The following is a 22,112-nucleotide window of genomic DNA, read 5'->3' as shown; positions in this document are numbered from 1 at the left end:
CTCTCTCTCTCTCTCTCTCTCTCTCTCTCCTCGTTACTTCTTCCTCTATTCTCTCTTCTAACCTTCACTAACCACTGTCTTTTCTCTCTTTCCTTTCGCCTCCTCCTCCTCTTCCTTCATATCTTCCTCCTCCTTAGCAAGTCCGCTCTGCACGCCGCAAGGCAAATACTTAAGTTTATTATTATTGCATTCTTACAGCGTATACGAGAGGAGGAGGAGGAGGAGGAGGAGGAGGGTTGAAATGAGGAGAGACAAGGAGAGGGAGAAGGGGTAGCTTTTTCTATTTTCATCAAAAGTCTGAAGCAAAAGTAATAGAATGCCTTGACTCACCACCACCACCAACAACAACAATAATATCATCATCATTATTTTTTTTTTTTTTTTTTTTACAGCAAAGGAGACAGCTCAAGGGCACAAAAAAGTAAACATTAATAAAAAAAAAAGCCCGCTACTCGCTGCTCCTAAAAAGAATCCAAAGAGGTGGCCGAATTAACAAACAGACTTCACAATGCAAATAACCATCAGCCATATTATACTTCTCTCTCTCTCTCTCTCTCTCTCTCTCTCTCTCTCTCTCTCTCTCTCTCTCTCTCTCTCTCTCTCTCTCTCTCTCTCTCTCTCTCTCTCTCTCTCTCTCTCTCTCTCTCTCTCTCTCTCTCTCTCTCTCTCTCTCTCTCTCTCTCTCTCGTCCAACGCATTTATTTATTTTTTTTTGCTTCATTCTAAAATATCACTTTTCTTCCCCCTTCCACATCATTAACCATGACTATTTTCCCCTTCTCTTCCTCTCCCCAGCTCCCCTCTTTTCCTCCCCCTCCATACCCTTCCCTTCCTCTGTTCTCCTCTCTCCTTACCCTCTCCTGGCATTTACCTCCCCCTCATTAGCCTGGTTTTACCTCCTCTCCCCTCTCCCGGTCTTCCTTCTTTCTCCCCCCCATCATTAAACATTCTTGGTAAAATCCTAGAATTACACCCACCTCAATATGGCGGGCGGGACTAGTTTGGGTGGGCGTATCAGTAATTATAATCTGACAGACGCATATGTCAGGAATCAGAGCTCTCCCTCCCCCTCCTTCCCCGGTCATCCAAGCTAACCTGTCCTGCCCACCTAACCCAACGTACATGGACAGTAACTTATCACCTCTAAATGGATAACTTATCGCCTTTAAACAACTATCTCATCGCCCTTAAATTGCTAAGTTATCGCCGCTAAATTATCCTCTTATCGCCGCTAAATTGCTAAGTTATCGCCGCTAAATTATCCTCTTATCGCCGCTAAATTGCTAAGTTATCGCCGCTAAATTGCTAACCTATCGCCGTTAAATTGCTACGTAAGTTATCGCCGCTAAATTAGGACTCTTTTTGCCTTTAAATTGGTTATATTTCGCCACTAATGTAAGTAATTTTGCCCCACCGGTTGCTGCTCATCTCGGTAGGCGGCCACGCGAAGGCACAGCGGCGGCCAGTCTCCAATAAACGAAAGAAAAGTGAGTTATTTGATGAGAAATGGAAAGCTGTTACCAGGTTGAAGAATAGCACAGTGATCATTTACCTGGAGTGAGACGGATGGGATTCTGTAATAATATCTTTTTTTTTTCCTTCCCATCTCTCTCCTTCCCCTTCACATATTCCTTCTCCTTCACCTTTCCCCTCCCCTTCTCTCTCCTTCTCCTTCACCTTTCCCCTCCTCTTCTCTCTCCTTCTCCTTCTTCCCCTTCCAATCTCCATTCTCCTTCCCCTTTCCCTTCCCTTTCTCCTTCCCCCTTCATTATCCATTTTCCCCTCCCTTCCCTTCCTCCCATTCCTCCGCCATTACCCTCCTTCCCCCTTCATTAACTTTCTTTTCCCCTCCCTCTCCTTCCCATTCCTTCTCCTTCCACTTCTTCCCCTTCCTCTCCCTCCTCTCCCTTCCAACTTCTTCCCCTTCCCCTCCTATTTCCCCCATGCCATTACCCTCCTTCCCTGTTCATTAACTTTCTTTTCCCCTCCCCTCCCTCTCCTCCCCATTTCTTCTCTTCCCACTTCTTCCCCTTCCCCTCCCTCTCCCTCCTCTCCCTTCCAACTTCTCCCCCTTCCCCTCCCATTCTCCCCATGCCATTACCCTCCTTCCCTGTTCATTAGCCTTCTTTTCCCTACCCCCCCTTCCCCCCTACCCCCTCTCCCCACCTCTTCAGCCCGTTATTACTTCGCCGCAACTCTCAAGGCGATTCTAAATTTCGAGAGTAATTAAAGAGGAATGAGATATTATTTTTCTCCCCTCCTCTGGGCGGGAGAATTGCCCCCCATCCCCCCACACACCCCACCCTGCCTCTCCCCTTCCCTCCCCTCCCCTGGTCTCTCCCTGTCTCCCTCCCTTTCCATCTCATTTCCTCCCACCCCCTGATTCCCTTCCCCCTTCCGTTCCACCTTCCCTCCCCTCCTTTCCTCCCTCACTCATTACCCCTTTTCCATTTAACCTCCCCCCCTCCTTGCCTTCCTCCCCTCCTCCACCCATCCCTTCTTTTTCCACCCCTTCCCTCCCTCCACCCTTCCGTCCCTCCTTTCCGAGTGTTTTCGACTAAATTCAAATCGTCATAAGTCTTAATGAACGTAATGGTTCTCTCTCCCCCTCCTCCTCCTTTCTCCTCTCATCTGTCCTCCATTTTCCACCTAAACTTCCCCTCACCACTATTCCTCTTCTTTATCTTCGGTCTTCTCTCCTTCTCTCCACCATGTTTCTTCCTCTCCTCAGCCTTTCACCCATTACGTTCATATTCCTACGTTCCTATGTCTCCTCTTTCTTTCACTTCTCTCACCTTTCATCCCCACATTTCCCTTCCTCCCTTCTTCTCCTCCTCTCTCGTCCTCTTCACTCCCCATCTCTCCTCTTTCATTTACTCTAGGGCACTAAACTTTCATTAACGCCACTTTGTTAAACTCTAATCAACTATTTTGCCATATTTCACTAAGATTGTTTTTATTGTATTTCTTTTACCTTTATTTTCCTTCACCCGTTTTCTTCTCCCGACCTCTCCCGCCTTTTCACTTTCTTGTCAGTCTTTTCCCTTTTACTCTACTCTCATTTTTTCCTCATCCCCTTCACTACCTTTTCCCTCATATCTACTTCTTCTCTCACCCACTCTCCTCTCCTTACCTCCTTTACTTCCCTCTCCCTCCTACTTCCATCTGCTCTCTCCCACTCTCCTTTTATACCCTTTCTTTCTTCCTTTATGCTACTCCCCTTTTCTCCCTTCCACTTCACTTCACAACTCCACTTAACTAAATCCAGTGCATTCTTCCCCCTTTACGAAACTTTTCCACATCACAAAGCTTCACTACGTCAGCTCACCCCCTCACCTCCCAAACCCCACTCTCCTTTTTTTAATCCTCTCCAGCGCACTTTTTAAAGACTCAACGGGCTATTGGGACGGAGATGAGCACTGAGGCCACGCGCAGGTATAGTGTATGGCCGCAACTTTACTTTTTTACTGCTTTCCAAAACTCTACACAAGCACTCCACTAAAATCCTATTCACATACATCACACCTTTTCAGAGAGTCGTCGGTGGATGGCGCTGTGTGGGATAGCATTTTTTTGTTCACACCTTTTCTTTTTCCTCTTCTTTTTTTCTCTCCCTGCTGATGAGCGCGAGAGGAAGCTTAGTGATATTTTTCTTTTTTTTCTCTCTCTCCTCCCGGCTCTGTTGTGCTGCGATAATTAATGTTTGGACTCAGACACAAAGGAGGAGGAGGAGGAGGGAGGGAGAGAGGGAGGGGAGGCATTAAAAAAGGGGGATAAAAGGTTGGGGGGAAGGGAGGTAGAGCTCGCCATTGGGGTGTAAAGGGAAAGGATATGGGGGGGAGGCACGAACGGGACGGTGATGATGGGGAAGGAATAGAAGGTAATGGGAAAGGTGCCGAAGTGAGGGGAAACAGAAAAGGGAGGAGTAGATGTCTGTGTGTGTGCGTGTGTGTGTGTGTGAGTGAATGTAGGCGTGCACTGAGGTAAGCAAGTCTGGACGTACCCTGAGAATACAACTATACTCCGGGGACGTTTCATGAGTGTTTCAACCCCTCAAGTTTACACTCAGCGCTGCCATCCACTCCCAAAGCGCTGAATGTGGGCCGTGCCAGGACGCTGCGTGGGCGTGGGAGGCGGCTGGCGGGTGGCTGGTACTCGAATGAGGTTTTAGAGGGGCGGAACACCGGCACGTTGTATAAATCTTAAGAACTGGCGCCACTATAAAAATTCGCCCGCTCCAGAACAAAGTGGGGCAGATTATAAAAGGTTCAACGAGGTATAGTTTTTCGCCTACTTGACCGTATTCACTTCCCTGTTTCTTAACAACGGAAAAATATCTGTACCTACTTGTCCTTCTACATTGACAAAGTGGTAAATTCCTTGTCGTGTAAGCGTCGAGTGGCGAGTTTACTGTCAGGTACGTCACTTCTTGGCTTCGGTCGTGAGTACTATGAAGAAAAGGGAGAGAGAGTCAAGGCTGTCTTCAGTCATAAAACAAGTGAAATTATATCATGAACAAGGGAGTAAGTGTAGTGAGTGTAGTGTGAGTGTAATGTGAGTGTAGTGCGAGTGTGAGTGTGAGAAGGGGGGGGGAGAGAGAGAGAGGGCGACAAGGGTCTCACCAAATCGGAAAAGTCTACGGACAAATCAATGTTGCTTTTACCACGTGTCGGAATTTTTTTTTTTTTTTTTAACGACGATACTCCACTTCTTTAATTCGACTCATTTACTCTCCATTGTACTCTACTAGCGGGTCATTACTTCCTTTTCCACACCGTTGGTTGATTAATAGAACCTCGCCTCCTCCTCCTCCTCTCCTCTTTACAAGGCCACTCCACTTTCCCTGCAGCCATTCCTCCCGCGTGTCGGCCTAATGCGAGGTTGATGGCGTATTAAAGATGCTGATTGCCGTTAACTGCGCTCTTTTTATTCCTCTTCATCTCCAATATATTCTCAATAGGCTATTTACGCCCTGCCCTTAAGCATCTACTCCCATTATCGTTTTTTTTTTCATTCCCCACATTTTTTTGACATTCCTCATTTTTTTGCTATTCCCCACATTTTTTTTCCATTCCCCACATTATTTTTTTCCATTCCCACATTTTTTTTTCCATTCCCCATTTTTTTTTCCATTCCCCACATTTTTTTCCATTCCCACATTTTTTTTCCATTCCCCAATTTTTTTTTCTATTCCCCACATTTTTTTTCCATTCCCCACATTTTTTTTTCCATTCCCCACATTTTTTTTTCCATTCCCCACATTATTTTTTCCATTCCCCACATTTTTTTTTCTATTCCCCACATTTTTTTTCTATTCCCCACATTATTTTTTTTCCATTCCCCAATAATTTTCTCACCTTTCATCATTTTGTTCGCGTGTTTGTTCTTCTTGTCTTTCTGGTTGTCGTTTTTATCGTAGTTGTCTTATATTCCTCCTCCTCCTCTTCCTCCTCCTCCTTCTTCTCCTTCATCCTCTCCATTCTCCTCCTCCTCTTCAAATTACTTAGTACGTAAAACTCATCTACCTATTTTCTCTTTCTCTTCGTAATTATTGTCTTTCCCCTATTCCTCCTCCTCCTCCTCCGCCCTTGCTGCTCCTCTTCCACCCCTTCCTCTCCTCCTCCTCTTCCTCCTCCTCCTCCGCCCCTGCTGCTCCTCTTCCACCCCTTCCTCTCCTCCTCCTCTTCCTCCTCCTCCTCCGCCCCTGCTGCTCCTCTTCCACCCCTTCCTCTCCTCCCCACTCCTCCTCATCCTCCTCTTCAAATTACCCAGTACGTGAAACTCACCAGCCGGCCTCGGTAAGTTGTCTGCAGCAGTCTCAGTGGCTTACAATGGCGAAGGGAAACGAACCGACGCCTTCTCACGACCACCACCCGGCCACAACCCCGACCTACACCCCTTTCCCCCCCCCCCCCCCCTCTGACCCCCCAGCCCCACTAACCCACCCCAACTCGTCTCCAACACTGGGTTTGGAAATTGAGCGTGAGGAAGGAGTGGGGAAGGGCGGGAGGGGCAAGAGCACGAAGGAAAGGAGAGAGGGAGGAAGGAACAGGAGAAAGAAGGAAAGAGGGAGGGAAGGAGGAAGGAAAAGGAGAACGAAGGAATGAGGGAGGGAGGTAGGAAGGGAGAGGAGAAAGAAGGAAAGAAGAGGGAGGAAGGGAGAGAGGGACAGGAGGACAAAGGAAAGGAGGGAGGGAAGTAGGAAGGGAGAAGAGACCGAAAGGAAGGTAATAACGAGGAGGGAGGGACGGACGAAGGAAAGGAGGGAGGGAGGGAGAGACAGCAAGACGAAGGAAAGGAAAGAGGGAGCGAGGAAGGGAGTGAGAGAAGGAGGAACTGCACCTCTAGATTGCATCATCAGCAGGGTAATAGACCGTCGGGCGATCAGGGGAAGAGGACGGAGAGGCAGGTCGATCCGGTCCCCCTTGGATGGGTCAGGGCAGAGGTGGGCGGTGGGGGGAGTAGAGGGGGGAGTGAGGGCGACGGCGAACGCAAATGAGATGAAATGGGGAGACACGGCGGACTGATGGGCAGGTTCATTGCTCCTTCCCTTGCTCCTCTTGCCCCTGAAGCTCCTCCTCCTCCTCCTCGACCCCTTGTGACGAGTCTGAAGGAAGGTCGGAAAATGGGCCTGAAGGAGGGAGGGAAGACAAAGAAAGGGAATAAAAGAGGGAGACACATGAATAAAGAGAATAACATGGGAGTGAAGAGGAATATACGTGTACAGAGAAGACACGGTAATTAAGAGGAAGACAAAGGAATGAAGACAACACATGAAGGAAGAGAATGTCATGGGAATAAAAAGAAATATACATGAACAATGAGGAAGACACAAAAATGAAGACACAAGAATAAAGGGGAAGACGTTGGAATAAAGAGGAAGACAATGAAAAGGAAGACAAAACAAAGGAATGGAAAGGAAGACAAAACAAAGGAATGGAAAGGAAGACGAAACAAAGGAATGGAAAGGAAGACGAAACAAAGGAATGGAAAGGAAAACAAAACAAAGGAATGGAAAGGAAAACAAAACAAAGGAATGGAAAGGAAGACTAAACAAAGGAATGGAAAGGAAAACAAAACAAAGGAATGGAAAGGAAGACGAAACAAAGGAATGGAAAGGAAAACAAAACAAAGGAATGGAAAGGAAAACAAAACAAAGGAATGGAAAGGAAAACAAAACAAAGGAATGAAAAGGAAGACGAAACAAAGGAATGGAAAGGAAAACAAAAGAATAAAGGTGGACACGTGAGAGAGGAAAGAACGTAGCCTTACCATTGTTCTTATTCTCAGCTATACAGTCTCGACACCGCTTTGGTTTTAACTCGCAATGGCTGTCTGAAGGACGTATTAGTTCTCCCTGATGAGTGTGAGTGGCCGGGGAAATACTTGAAGCCGCTTATTGGTGGGGTGACTGCAGTGTTTGCTTGATAATATTTGCCCGACGCAACACACACCATCTTCAGACAACACACCGGTCGGGTTCCTCTTATTTGTTTTTCCTGCCATTTCTTTCACATTCTCTTCATTCTTCTCCTCTCCCATCCCTCTTTTTGTCCTTTTACAAGAATAAGTATTAATAAAGATAACCATTGACCAAGTGCCGGGCTCTGGGTGGGTTGGTAGCTTCTTCATCTCCAGCGAACTGCCCCAACGAGCCTCCCGAGACCTCCCGCCGCCCCGCCGCCGATACCGCCGCCGCCACCATCGCCGCCCCTCGCCTTCACAACCCCAGAGAGGCCGAGATCGTATAGTTTTTCACGCTCTTGCCTTCCCACCTTCCTCTCGTTCGGTGGTTCGTTCTACTCCGTTTCATCCTCGTCCTTATTTTATCATCTGTTGAGATCTCGCCCTCAGAGGAAAGTATGTGTGGTTTTGCTGAGTTTCCTTCTCTGCGTTCTTTTTTTCTATATTCGTTTTTTTTTTATATATTTAAGAGGAGGGAGGTAGGAAGGGAGAGGAGAAACAAGAAGAGAAGAGGGAGAGAGGGACAGCAGAACGAAGGAAAGGAGGGAGGGAAGTAGAAAGGGAAGAGAACGAAAGGAGGTAATAGGGAGGAGGAGGAGGGATATTTTTCTCAGACCTTTTTGTTTAGTTTTACCTCCTCATATGTGCAGTTTACGGTGTTTTCTTCTCCGTTTTTAGCATGTTTTATTTTTTTCTGTATTAATAGTTACCCCTTAAAACCTCTTTTTTTATCATTTTCCTTTTTATTTAATCTTTACCTCATTTAGATGTGGAGTTCACGATGTTTGCTTTTCTTCGTTTTTTTATTGCTTTATTTTTATCTACATTCTTCATTATTATTCACTCCTTAAAAGATTCTCGTTTAGTTTTTTTTTAGTTTTTTATCCCATACTGCTGTTTGATTTACTTCTTTGTATTGTTTTTTTATCTTTCCTATATTTTATTTTTAGTGGTTACGCCTTAAAACCGTTTTCGTATTTTTTTCCCTTTCCCTTTTCCTTTAGCTCCGCAGCGCCGCGTCGAGGGCAATAACGGGTTGTCGAGATTTTCTTTCATTCTTCTGCTCCGTTTAAACCCATTTTTCTCCTCACTACTTCTCGCCTCTCGCCTCCACGCTTTTCCTTTTCCTCTTATGTATTTTATTTCCACAACACTGCTTTAAGGAAACGTTTCGTAATTATAGTTTATCATGCTTTTGTTCACGATGTTGCATTATGATTAACGATAATTCTTGGTATTTACATTGTTCGTGCTTTATTCATTGTTTCTGTTTCCTTTTCTCCGTTTTTTTTTCCTTAATTCCACTCAACGCTTTGGCAGGTTGTCTCTCTACTACCGCTCGTAAATGTTAACCGCTCTGGTCCGTTCTTTATCCTTCTTACTCTTTCTGTCCCTTTTCCCTTTGATCGATTTTTTTCATTTTCATTTTCATTTTCATTTTTTCATTTTTCATGTTTTTTTCATTTTTTTCATTTTCGATTTTTTTTCATTTTTCTTTTTGTCCCCCTTTCTCCTTTGATCATTTTTTTCCGTCTTTTTACTTTCCAGGGTTCTTTTTCGTCCCCTACTTATGTGACAGTGTTTTGTTTTTCACAAGAATCGAGAATATTAAAGCTCTCTCTCTCTCTTGTTTTATTTAGCTTATTACTTTCTATATCATTCACTTCTAGCCCTTCTACCCCGCTCTTGTCTTTTTCTTTAATTATTTTTCTTTAAAATTTCAATATCATTCACATTAAACCTTTAAGACCCTTGCTTTTTTTTTTCGTTTTTGCTTCTCTAAGGTTTTAACTTTTAATTTCGATATAATTCACTTTTACCTCCACACCTTTCCTTTCCCATTTTATTTCTTATTCACCTCATTTCTATATATTCAACTTATAACTTTCAAACGCCTTTCTCATTTTTTTCTCTCTAAATACTCACCTCTCTCATCTCAATATAATTCCACTTTATAACACTTGAAACCCTTCTTTGTTCATGTTCTTTAACTTTTTACCTTTTCATCTTTATATAGTTCCCCTTCAGCACTCACACCTCTCCTCTCATGTTATTTTTCCTATCTTTAAATTCTTACCTCTCTAATTTCAATAAAGTCCAATTTTATCCCCTCAGACTCCTCCTTTCTCCTGTCTTCCGTTTTACTTTCTTGTAGTCCCTCGTATACCGTCGCGTGCGGGGTCCAGGTGGCGGAGGTGCATGAGACAGCGGGGGAGAGACGGAGACGGCGGTGGGGACGGGAGCGGCGAGGGCGGGGGCGGAGGAGAGGAGGCGGTGGTGGTGGTGGGTCGCGGGTTGAAGGGATGGGTGACGTTGACCCTTTCTTGTGGTGCTCTTAAGGGGGAACGAACATCACTATTGCGTCGTGTGAGAGAGAGAGAGAGAGAGAGAGAGAGAGAGAGAGAGGACACAGACGTACAGACAGACAGGCAGGTGGAAAACTAAGCCACCTTGATGCTGCCTGAGAGGGAAGGGAAAGGATTTGGCGGAAGGGAAGAGAAAGTAACAGAAGGAAAAGAAAGAGGATATAGGGAGAAGCGCAAGAATAGGTGGAAGAGAATGAGAAGAGGAAGACGAAGAAGAGGAAGAGGAGATAGGAAGACGAGGGGAGAAGAAAACCGAGTTTCTGAAGTCAAGGTGAAAGAGAAGTGGAGAAAGAGAAAAAAGAGAAAGGAAAAGAGAAAAAGAAATAGAAGAGCATGAACAGGTGGAAGAGAATGACAGCAGGAGGAGGAGATAGGAGGAAGAGAACGAGCAGGAGGAAATAGGAGGAGGAGGAGGAAGAGCTCGGGTTCTCTGGAGTCTCGTTAAAGTGAACTCGCTGGCCGCCGCGGGCAAGAGATAAACAAATGCCTATCGCTTTCCGTTGTCCCGCGCCGAAAACTGCAGGGAAAGAGAGAGAGAGAGAGAGAGTTATTTACGTAAGCTTAAATAACGACAGTCCTGTTACCTTGTTCATTTTCTTTTTCGTTTCTTGCTTGTATATTTTTCCCCCATTTGCCCTATATTCGTGTTTTTCCCCTCCTCCACCTCTCTCTCTCCTCCTCGTCCCTTCCTCCTCCTCCTCCTTCCCCTCCCCCTCCAACTTTTTTCATGATTCCCCTTTTCCCTTCCCTTCCCTTGGCCCATTTCCTGTCATCCTTTTTTCTCCTTTCCCTGTGTTCTCTCCCATACCTTTCTCTGACCTTCCCTTCAGCTCCCCCTCATTCCTTATTTTTCATGTTGCTCCTCCTCCTCATTCTGCCGTCCCTTCCCTCCTGCTGTAAGCCCTTTTTATCCCGTTCTCCTGCAGTAGTAATACCATCTTTCCTTTTTTTCTCTTAACTCTCCTTTCCACCTGAACTTCCATTCTTTCCTCTTTTTCTCTTTTATGCTCAATTCTTTTCCTCTACCTTTCATCCCCTTCCATCCCGTTTCCTTCCCTCACCTTCCTATAATCTTCCTTCCTCCCTTTCCTACATTTCTACTCCTTCACTGAAACTCACAATATATATTTTTTCATAGTTAAATACATCGTTCAACTTCTCCTTCCCTCTCGTTTCCTCCCATCATGTCTCCTCTACCTTACCTTTCTTCCTTCCTTCCCTACATTTATAGTCCTTCAATTATAACTCACAAAGTATTATTTTTTTCTTTCCTGTAATGATGTGCTTCGCCCTGCTTCTCCCCTCTCGTCTTGTTTCTCCTCCCTACTTTTCTCTAACACGAGTATATTCCTTCCTTCCCTACATTTCTACTTCTCCCCTTAATTCTAAATATCTTTCTTTTCTCTATTAAATATGCTTCATCATACTCTTTCCTCTTCCCCTTTCTCTCGCGTCCTCTCCAGTCCCGCTTCTATATATCATTGTTGTTCCCTTCCGTTCTATCTCTCTTATATTTTTGCTCCTCCCTCCTCCAATCCCTCCATATATATCTCTTTATTCATAATTGTCTAATCATTCCTCCTTGTTTCTCCTTTCCATCTTTCTTTATCCCTTCCCTTTGTTTCTATATAGCCTTAGTCCTTTTCCTCACACAATTTTTTTTTCTCTCCCAAATAAGCCTTTGCCTCCCTTCCCTCCTTCGCCACTCTCTCCCTTCTCTCCTTCATTTTCCCTTCCATACCTCCTTTGCCTTCTTTCCTTCTGTATCCCTTTCCTCCTTTACCCTCACAAGCCTCTACGTTTCTTCTCTTATTTAATTCCCCCTCCCCTTACATTCCTCCTTCCTTCCCTACTTCATTCTATCCTACTCTTCCCATCCATCCCTTCTCCTTCTCATCGCTTCCCTTCCCTTCCCTTCCCTCCCCTTCCCTCCTCTTCCCATCCCATCCTACCTCTTCACTTAACCATTGTACCCTATTCTTCCCTCCCCGTCTCGTACCTCCCCCTCCCATCCCTTCCGATCCCTTCCTTTCCTTCCTTTCGTACCTTGTGGTCTCGGGGCTGCCAACCATCACAGTATTTCCTCTATAGCCACTTGATATTCCTGGTGACTTGTATTTAACTTTATACTCTCAATATTATTCTCCCCCAGTAAGGCAAAAGACGAGAGAGAGAGAGAGAATGCATGCATGTTTGTTCTCAAGTGAAACTGGTGAAAAGTAACCCTTTGATCATTGCGTTCGCTCCTGTTGTGAGTTCTTTTTTTACGTTACGTTAGTCTCCCATTCAATTAGCAGTGTCCGCCGTCGTTCTCCGTGTGCTTTCTTGTGTGTGTGTGTGTGTGTGTGTGTGTGTGTGTGTGTGTGTGTGTGTGTGTGTGTGTGTGTGTGTGTGTGTGTGTCGATTGTTTCCTAATTGATGGAGAGTTTGAATTTTCATCTCTCTCTCTCTCTCTCTCTCTCTCTCTCTCTCTCTCTCTCTCTCTCTCTCTCTCTCTCTCTCTCTCTCTCTCTCTCTCTCTCATCCCCTCGCTACTTTGCTTCTCTCCCCTTCCATATATTTTCCTACTTGTTTCCTCTCCCTTCCTTGAACTATATTCCTCCTACATCGTGCATCTCTCTTCCCCTACTTTCCCTCCCTCCCTCCTTATCAACTACCTTCATTTCTCTGTCTTCTTTTTTTCGTTATCGCCATCTCATCGTATACGTACATCATTTAGTTCAGCGTTTCTTATTCAGGAGCGCTGATGTCAGGATTAAGAGTGCAGGAAAACCCCTTCGCTTATGGGTAATGTAGAGGAGGTGTCCCTGTAACTATATGTATGTGAGGTAGTGGTGCTGGGCTGCTCGGGTAGAAATGTTGAGGTCGGAGAAGGTAAAGAAATCCCGCTCAAGTTACTATTATTTCAGCGTTTAGATGTTCCATGTGTGTTAAATCGATTTTGCCGTGATTAATTATTTTCAGATATTTTCCCCCCTTTTGTAACGTTATCCATGCCCTCAAAATTACATTGTTCTATTGTTTCATCTCTATAAATTGGCCCTTACGTTGGATTATTTTTTACATTTTTTCGATTTTTTTATAAATGAGCCTCTCGTGCAATTATCATTTTCAGACAATCGTGAGAATAACTTTTAAGGCTCCCGTTCAACCTTTAAAAGGAATGCGTGAGGTTTGCGCTGTACATTTCACATGCATGTTTTTTTTTTCTGAATCTGGCCCTATGTGCTATATTACATTTGCTCGGTTCTTATTAATATGCCTTATGTTCATTTTATTTTTTATTGCTCTGAGGATAAATTATTAGTCCTCGCCCGTGTTTCCCAGACGAGTGAGTGAGGTTTGCACAGTACAACTCATATGTAGCAGTGAATGGGTACCAGGTATTAATCGAGGGTTGTGTCCCGTCCCCTTGGATCTGTTCCCTTGTATAATTCCTTCCCCTCCTGTCTCTCTCCGGCATATGACCACAGATGTTGCGCCGACTAAACGAAACTTTCCAACTTTCCAACAACTTGTATGCATCTGATTTTACAGGCGTCGCAGCAGTCACGGCTCGGGTGAAGTCCCTCGCATATGTAAGACCCAGGAAGAGGATGAAGAAGGCTACGAAATCTCTGCTGTTATCGCCAAACCGGTAAGTTGTGAACCTTTCTGTCGAATTATCACATAAGTTATTCTTCCACAACCTTCCCCTTCACTTCTCTTCCCTAATTTAACTTTCACACCCTCTCTTTGCCTTTTCATATCTTTCTCTCTCTCTCTCTCTCTCTCTCTCTCTCTCTCTCTCTCTCTCTCTCTCTCTCTCTCTCTCTCTCTCTCTCTCTCTCTCTCTCTCTCTCTCTCTCTCTCTCTCTCTCTCTCTCTCTCTCTCTCTCTCTCTCTCGCGTTGTACCGGCTTCCGTATATACAACCAGGGGGGAGGGGGCGCGGGGGTGCATGGGGGGGCTTGTAACGTGTATTCGCTGTAATGAATTCGCTGGTGATAATTTACTCGAACAATGGCGCAGAGGTGAAAAATCGCAGGCTGTTTAGCAGAAATGTTTAGTCCACCATTAGGTTTCCCGCTCCCTCCTTCCCTCCCCGTCCCTCTCCTCTGACCCTTCCACTCCGGCACCCTCATGTCTCTCCTCCTCCTCCTCCTCCTTTCCCTCTCCCCCTCCGAAAGTTGTAAATTATTTCTTATTGCTTGTTGGCTCAGTGGTAGAATTGCAGCTTCCACCACCACCACCACCACTATCACCATCACCAGCAGCACTATCACCTCCACCATCACCACCTCAACTTCACCTGTCCACCACCATTAACGCCACGATCACTGCCACCCACCACCACCACCACCCTTTTTACCATGATCAACATAATATCAAAACTTTCTTCAACTACTACTACTACCACCACCACCACCACTACCTACTACTACTACTACTATTACTACTACTACTACTACTACCACCAACACCAACATGAACACCATAATAATTCTCCAGTCCCTACCCCTCCACTCTCTTCCCCTCCCTTCCAGCCCCCACCTCTCCTCCCCTCCCCTCCAGCCCCCATCTCCCTCCCTCTCCTCCCTCCCTTCCCCACCCTTCCCCTCTCCTCCCGTGCATGTTAGAACCAACACTTAATTGAACAGAAATAGCGGCCTACCCTCACACTTCCTCCCCTTCCTCCCTTCTCCCCATCCCCTCCCTCCTCCTCCCCTTGATCAGCAGTCGGCGAAATGCAAATGTAATCAAGAGCGAAGCCGAACCAAGCCACATTATCACCCGGATTTAAATAAACAAGCATGCAAACTTGACGACCGAGATTTGTCCGTCCTGCAACCTTACCCCGCCCGCCACCTCCTGCCACCCCGTTTTCTTTTTTTGTGTGTGAACTGTTATTTCGATTGTTGTTTTAGATTGTTTTCGAATGATTTTTCTTTCTCTTCCTTCTTCTCTTGGTGTTTTTCCTCCTCCTCCTCCTCCTCCTCCTCCTTTACTCCTCCTCCTTATCATTATCCTTTTTGTTTTCCTTTTTTGTAATTTTTGTCTCTTCCCTTTATATTTTTTCTTCTCTCCGCTCCTCTTCTCTTCCTTCCCTCCTTCCTTTTCGAAACTCACGCCGTAAAACCATTTAAATCATGTCGGCGTCTTAAAGAAGTTGTAGAAGTAGACATTTTTATTTATTTTTTCTGAGGGGGTGAGAGGTTGTTTTTTTCTTTACCTTCTTAGTTTGCTCTGTGAAAAGTAGATTATTTTTTTAACTTAAAGGAGTCCTCGTATGTATGGTTAGGATGGCTTAAGAGTGCTCATATTAAAGTTCATGTTTCTTGGTTCACCTGTAGTAACATTGTGGCTTAAAGGAAAAGGATTAATAGTTGAAGTTGTCCTCCTCTTCTTCCTCCTACTCCTCCTCCTCCTCCTCCTCCTCCTCCTCCTCCTCTGCCTCCTCCTGCTTTCCCTCGTCTTGTCTCAATCCTCTGAATCACTCTATTACTACACCTTCATCCTTGCCTATACCTCCTCCTCCTCCTCCTCCTCCCTCCTCCTCCACCCCCTCCTCCTCCTCCCCCTTTATCACCTCCCCACCTTCACCTCCTCCCCCTCCTCCTCCTCCACGTAACTTTATCCCTACATCAGCCTCCACCTATCTTCGTCTCCACTTCCTGCTGCTGTCTCCGTCTCCATCTTCCTCCACTCTCCGCGCTCCACTTCTTCCACCCCCCCTCCTTTCCCCCGAGAGAGAGAGAGAGAGAGAGAGAGAGAGAGAGAGAGAGAGAGAGAGAGAGAGAGAGAGAGAGAGAGAGAGAGAGAGAATATTCAGCATCTCCTAATAATCTTCTCCCTGATGTAAAGGAGAACGAATCAAAACAAAAGAAAAGCGATGATCGATAGTAAATAAATAACATCTACTCACAGTCCAACAAGGGAAAAGGTTAAGGTGGAACAAGATAAAAAAAAATAGCTAAGGAAGAAAAATCACACCTATCATGGACATGCCGACAGTGTTGTAGTTGTTTGTTGTTGTTGTTGAGTTGTAGTTGTGACTGAGTCTGCAGTCGTGGCAGGAGTTTGAAGGCGGGGAAGCACTTGGTTTCTTTTATGTATATTAACACAATATGCCCAGACCCTGACTTAAATCGGGTTGAACCTCCGAGGGCTGGGGAAGGCGAGAATCGTGAGACATCCCATCCTGAACCATCGCGGAACCCAATCTTTACTATATCACAGAGTAACTAAGTGAAGTGCAAAAAAGTACCAAGGAGGATCTAAAAAGCGATGCAAAGCGGAACAGGCCACAAAAAGAAGAAGTGATTTTTTACATCCTAGTTAAGTACATACACACGTCATCTTTTGCTTGTATAATAATATAAATAAACTTGGGTGGGACAAATCCCGACAAGCAGTCGACAAAAGACAGGTACCGTGTCGAAATTCATGTATGTATTCAGGATGGGATGTCTCACGATGCGTGATGGTAGACGACACCACACCCCTTTCCACGAAAATGAAAAAAGTAATCAAAAGAAACAAAAATAGGAAAATAAACACAAGAAATAGCCAGCGCGTATATACAGTCATAAGCCGGGCGACGCCTCCGTGATTTCCCAGCGCGCCGCGGCAAGAGGAGAGGTAGAGAGAGAGAGGCGAGGAGTGATCATTCCGGAGACGGCGCGGGCTGCAGCGAACCCCCGGCGGGACCCCGCGTGTCTATTGTGTACGAGCACCGCCGGGACTAGAAGGACGAGACATTGCAACGCTGCCCTTCTAGTCCTCGTCCTCCTCCTCCTCTTCCTCCTCCTCCTGTTCCTCCTTCTTTTCCTGTTCTTTCTCCGCTACTCCTCATCCTTCTATTTCTGTGTTCTTTTTCCTGTTCTTGTGCTTCAACTCCATCTCTTCCTCGTTTTCCTACTTCACTTCCTTCTTCTCCCTCCTCTTCGCCTTTTCTTCTCTTCCTTCTCTTTCTCCGTCTCCGTCTCCTCCTCCTCCTCCTTTTTTAACATTCTTATTTTTTTCTTTTCTTCTACTATTCATTACCATTTTATCCATCATCATCATCATCATCATCATCATCATTAGTGTTGTTGTAATTTCCTTATCATCTCCATTCTTTTTCGCTTCCTCCTCCTCTTCCATGGAGACAACAATTAAAAAGAAAAAAAGGAATTGGAAAGAAGGGGAGGAAAGAAAAACAGGAAAGGAGTTATGAATGATGAGTGAAAAGAAAGGAAAAAAATGCTTGACAAAATTCATAGCAATAATTTGACAAAGGAAAAGAAAAATGGACACAATAACATTAACGTTCGGAAAAATGAATCAGAGGGGGAAGAGGAACAAAAAGAATCGTGTCATTACAAGAAATTGGTGGAAACGATGAGAGAAAATGAGGCGATGAAAAATATGACAAAATAAAAGGTTAGAAAATTAAATCAAATGGTCATGAGAAATAGATGAAATGGGAAAAAATTAAGATAGACAAAGAACCGTAACAGGAAATAATAAATGGTTCGTGGAAAAGCAAAAGAGCATGGAAACAGCGATATGGAAAGAATAATGTAATGAGAAAAGGAGAAACAAAATATACGAGTAATAGTGCAATATAAAAAAAAAAATGCATGAAGAGAAATGGAAAAAAAGTCCTGAGAAAATAACTGAAGAGGAAAAGAGAAAAAATATTGAGAAGAAAGGACGGGAAGGGGGGAAGAGGAAGAGGAAGAAATAAAAGATACGAGTAATAAATGAAATACAAAAAAAAATACATGAAGGGAAATGGAAAAAAAAGTGCTGAGAAAATAACTGAAGAGGAAAGGAGAGAAAAGTAACGAAAATTAAAGAGGAGAAAGGGAAGAGGAAGAAATAAAAGATACGAGTAAAAAATGGAATAAAAAAAAAGGGCGTCAAGGGAAAGGGGAAAAAAAGGAATGAGAAAATAGCTGAAGAGGAAAGGAGATAACAGTGCTGTGATAAAGACGGAAAAAGGAAAAGAGAAGAAGGATAAAAGAAATAAAGTGAGAAAATAATAATAAATAAAATAAAAATCAAATTGTAAACCGCACATTCCTTCCGTAGATTTTACTATATTGAGAAACCACAGGAACTTATTTTCCATCCATCTAATAATAAAATAAAAATATAAAAAACTGAAATATTGCCTCGGTTCTCTTTTGCGTATATTCTATCGGTCTCGTTTGATTTCGAAAACTATAAATTAATCAGCTTTGAGTGGAGCGTTATAAAAATTGCTTGGCTGTTTTTTTTAATGGAATATTCGCTCCCTCGCATTAACGTTTCGCCCACTTAATGGAAATGTATCGGCCGCGTGTCGGGCTTCATCGGAACAACAATCAGAATAATATAATACCGACTAGTGTTGTTGTTGTTTTTACGTAAATGGCTTCAGCTTTTAATTTAAGGGGTGGATTTGGGGGGGTAACTTTTTACTTTATACTTTTTTAACTTAAGGGATGGATTTTTTTTTTTTTGGGGGGGGGGCTATTTGCTTTTTACTTTTTTTTTTTTTTTTTTGCTAAGGAACTGATTTTTTTCTAGTTCACGTTTGGCTTTTTATTTTTGCCTTTTACTTTTTTTTTTTTACTTTTCAGCTTTTCTGCTCTTACTTATTTGGCTTCGCTTGAAACAAAAATATGAATCATTGGGTATCTGCCGGTAACTATTAATTTTAGAAGAAACTTTATTTCTTTTATTTATTTTTTTACTTTTACGCATTTTGCTTCACGCTTAACAAACAAACAAAAAAAATCATCATTAGGTGTCGGCTGGTAACGTGGTGGGTGATGCAACGCGTTTAAACAACTTCAACTTTTAATTTTATAGATGAACTTTCTTTTTTTTCACCTTTTTTGTATTATTATTATTGGCTTCGCGGGTAACAAAAGAAAATCATTGGGTGTCGGTCATTAACTTGGTTGGTGACGCGCTGTGGTTAAACTATTACACCTATTATCATTTTCTAAGGGACGGACTTTGATTTTTTACGTTATAAGTGTGCGAGGAAATGTTTGGTTGTAGGGGCGGTACCTAAATTTTTGCTACAGTGCCGCGTAATAAAATCAAACTGACGGGCTTTTTTATTTTCCTTTGTTTTTTTGCCATTGAGCTGTGTCCTTTACAGTAATAAATACCAATGCAACGGTTATTTATGGGATGGAAGTTGACACATTTTTTACGGGTTAGGTAAAACTTGCGGAAGAAGAAGTTGCTGGTTGCGTCGGCGGTCATTAAAGTTCACTTGATGGAATACGGGAGAGTAGGAAGTGGTTAGTTGTGGGGTCGGTAAGTGGAAGTGCGCCGAGTATCGCCCTTCTCCCCTTCCCCTTATTACCTCCCGGACCTGCCCACCTTCCTGCCTTCCTTCCGCTCCCTCATCTACCTGTCATTTATATTCCCGGCCACTGATCTACTTTCTTCCCCCCTAAACCCGGTCCTCATTCATCTTCCTTTGATCCCCTCCCCCCCCCCCTCCTTATCGGCTTGCCCTCCCCCTCCCCTCCTCCCCATCCCTCCCTCATATCCTCCCCTACTCCCACTCCCCCTCCCCTGCAATATTCTCCCTAACCTTTCCATTTCCATTTTCTCTCTCATCATGTTTTTCAATATTTTTCCATACCTTGCTCTCCTCTTCCTCCTCTTGTTTCTCCTCCTCCTCCTCCTCCTTTTGCCTTCAACACAACTACTACTATTACTACTACTATTACTACTACTATTACTGCCACTATTACTGCCACTACTACTACTACTACTACTACTACTACTACTACTACTACTACCATTACTACTACTACTACTACTACTACTACTATTCTACTTCTCCTTTCATCATAAGCATCTGACAGGGAAAGACCGAGAGAGACAGAGAAAGAAAAGGAAGAGAGAGAGAGAGAGAGAGAGAGAGAGAGAGAGAGAGAGAGAGAGAGACCCTCCCTCATGGTCACCTTCATGATCAAAGCCTCTCTTCCATCTTGTTTGTTTTGATTCTTTGATTTGTTTTGACTCTCTGGTGTTGGTTTTTCTTTGGAGTTTTGCCTGTGCAACACCGAGACTGTGCACAAGGCTATTCATCACCCGCACCGCCCACCGCCACCAGGGACTCCCACCTTTGAGAGTTTTCTTTTATTTTTCAAATGCTAACTTTCTAACAAACGGGGAGCATACACCCGGGAGCACGTCGCTTCACTCACTTCTTCAAATACGAGAACTCAAACTGATGTATGACCCCAATCGCTGAGACAATAGAACCCCAAATAGTACCCAAAACGTTGTACAAGTTTTCAGTTTTCTTCAAATACTAACAAACGGGGAGTATACACCTGGGGACGTGTCGCTTCACTCACTTTTTCATATACGAGAACACAAATTGATGTATTTTCCCAATCGCAGAGAAGAAAGAACCCGAAATAGTTTCCGAAATCGCACCCAAAACGTTGAATGATGCCCTTTTCGACGAAATGATGGAAGAGAGTTTAAAACACGCTGAGAGGAAAGGAGCGAACAGTAGAATCGTAAATGAAAAGCGTCTCTTTATGCATCAGTGGCGGCGCAGCGGATAGTGGTGGTGGTGGTGGAGATGGTGGTGGTGCTGCTGGTGAGGGTGGGGGGGTATTGGGGGGTGGGGGCCCTTAGTGGTGGTAGCGAGGAAAATGTTGATAATTATAGCGGCGGTGGCGGTAGTGGCGGCGGAGGGGCGGTAACGAGGCGGGGTTTTTGATGGATACTTTGATGTGCTCTCCGGCTTCACAGTCCCTTTGTGGCGACGCGACCAAAAGGAATCCCAGCTCGCGGCCACGTTACTGATCTCTGGAGCTCGCCCAGACGCCCGTCATGCCCACGGCCAAGCCACACCGCCGCGCGTCGCAGTAACTGAGCTGCGGCGGCGATCTATTCAGGCCGTATTGCTTTAAGAGAGGTAGTGAGTTTGTGATGCGATGCTTAAGGAGAGATCGCCCGTCCTGTCATGCTCACATCCGTTCTGTGTCCCAGCCTCCGGAGAAATAGAACTGAAGTTGTTACCTTTAGCCTACGGTTCTTTAGGAGAGGAATGGACTGTAGCTTGATAGGTGATGCTGGTATCGAGAAATGGAAGCGAAGGTAAAGGAAAGGAATAGGGAGATAAAAAGAGGAGTCACCCTGGTGCTCTCGGCCAGCCATCCCGTGCCGCAGCGAAGACACAGGAGCTGCGGCTGCTCTTTTAAGATTGTGATGCGTTAGGAAAGAAGTGAACGCTAATGTGATGTCTCCCTGCCTCTTACCAGCTTAGTTCATGAACACCAACTCCGGCTACATAGGCACGCGGCACGCTTCCCAGACGTCGATCCTGCTTAAGGGCTGTTTATATACGAGGCAGCCCGGAGTGCAGGAAACCAAGGAGACGCCCACGTAACTCATGACTGGGGCAAGTTGATCGATCCTGCCAAGAGTGACCTTGAATGAGAAGGGTAACTGCGTGGGGGCTCGCTCAGAGGAACCGTCGGGGTTGGAGACTGAGTGAATGAAGCGACGCGCCCCCTGACGTATACTCCCCGTTTTTTTTTTTTTTTTTTTTTTTCGTTGCCTGTTGCGCCGCCTTCCTGCATCTTCCTGGGGGTTCCTGATGGTCGGTCTTCCAGGTGGTGGCCAGATGGTCATGGCCCAGCCTGCGTTCTGGCAGGCGAGTGTTGTTTATAGTAGCGCATCTTGCATTTGGCTCCGCCCCCCGTTCTTCGTTCTTTTTCGCTTCTTGGACTTCTCCTCGTAGATGGGTGGTCTTGTGGACAGCAGGTGGGTGGTTTTGTTGGCAGGCGATGACTGAAACTGAAAGAATGAGTGGTAGCTGCTATGGAAGAGGACGAAAGGTAATGCCCTTGCTACACAGCCATGCCGCGTCACAGCGGAGAAACAGTACTGCCTCTTAAGATCTTGTAGTGTACTGAAGACTTATTATGATGGGAGCTACTGATAGCGAGGAAGGGAAGGGAAAGGAATACACCGCTTTTGAACGGAAATACAAAATACTACTCTGGGTTCTGTGATGCACCGAGAAAGAAATTAACACGTTTCTTGATACCCACTGCTGCTATCGAAGAAGGAAGGGAAAGGAAATAGGGAGACGAAGACACTTACCAGGTCGGTATTGTTAGACGCTTTCAGGTCTCACGTCAATTATTTCCAAAGGCCAAAAAGGAGATCAGTCGGCTTCTTATAGGTGGTATTTTAGGTTCATGGTACAGAAGAAGGGTCATACTACCACCAGGATCATAAAGCTATCCCTGGAAATGCCCACGACTCCTACGAAAGCCTT

General features: G+C 44.8%; 1 long non-coding RNA gene across 1 annotated transcript in view; it reads left to right on the top strand.

The window, feature by feature from the left end:
* LOC126982588 (uncharacterized) overlaps positions 1-22,112 on the top strand; it is a 46,776-nt gene that overhangs the window by 17,656 nt on the left and 7,008 nt on the right. Inside the window, exon 3 of the long non-coding RNA XR_007735255.1 lies at positions 13,368-13,467. This is a non-coding gene — a long non-coding RNA (uncharacterized LOC126982588). The remainder of the gene's footprint in view (positions 1-13,367; positions 13,468-22,112) is intronic.

This window comes from Eriocheir sinensis, chromosome 51 (genome assembly GCF_024679095.1).
Source record: "Eriocheir sinensis breed Jianghai 21 chromosome 51, ASM2467909v1, whole genome shotgun sequence".
Taxonomy (NCBI): domain Eukaryota; kingdom Metazoa; phylum Arthropoda; class Malacostraca; order Decapoda; family Varunidae; genus Eriocheir; species Eriocheir sinensis.
This window is presented reverse-complemented; position numbering and strand designations above follow the sequence as displayed.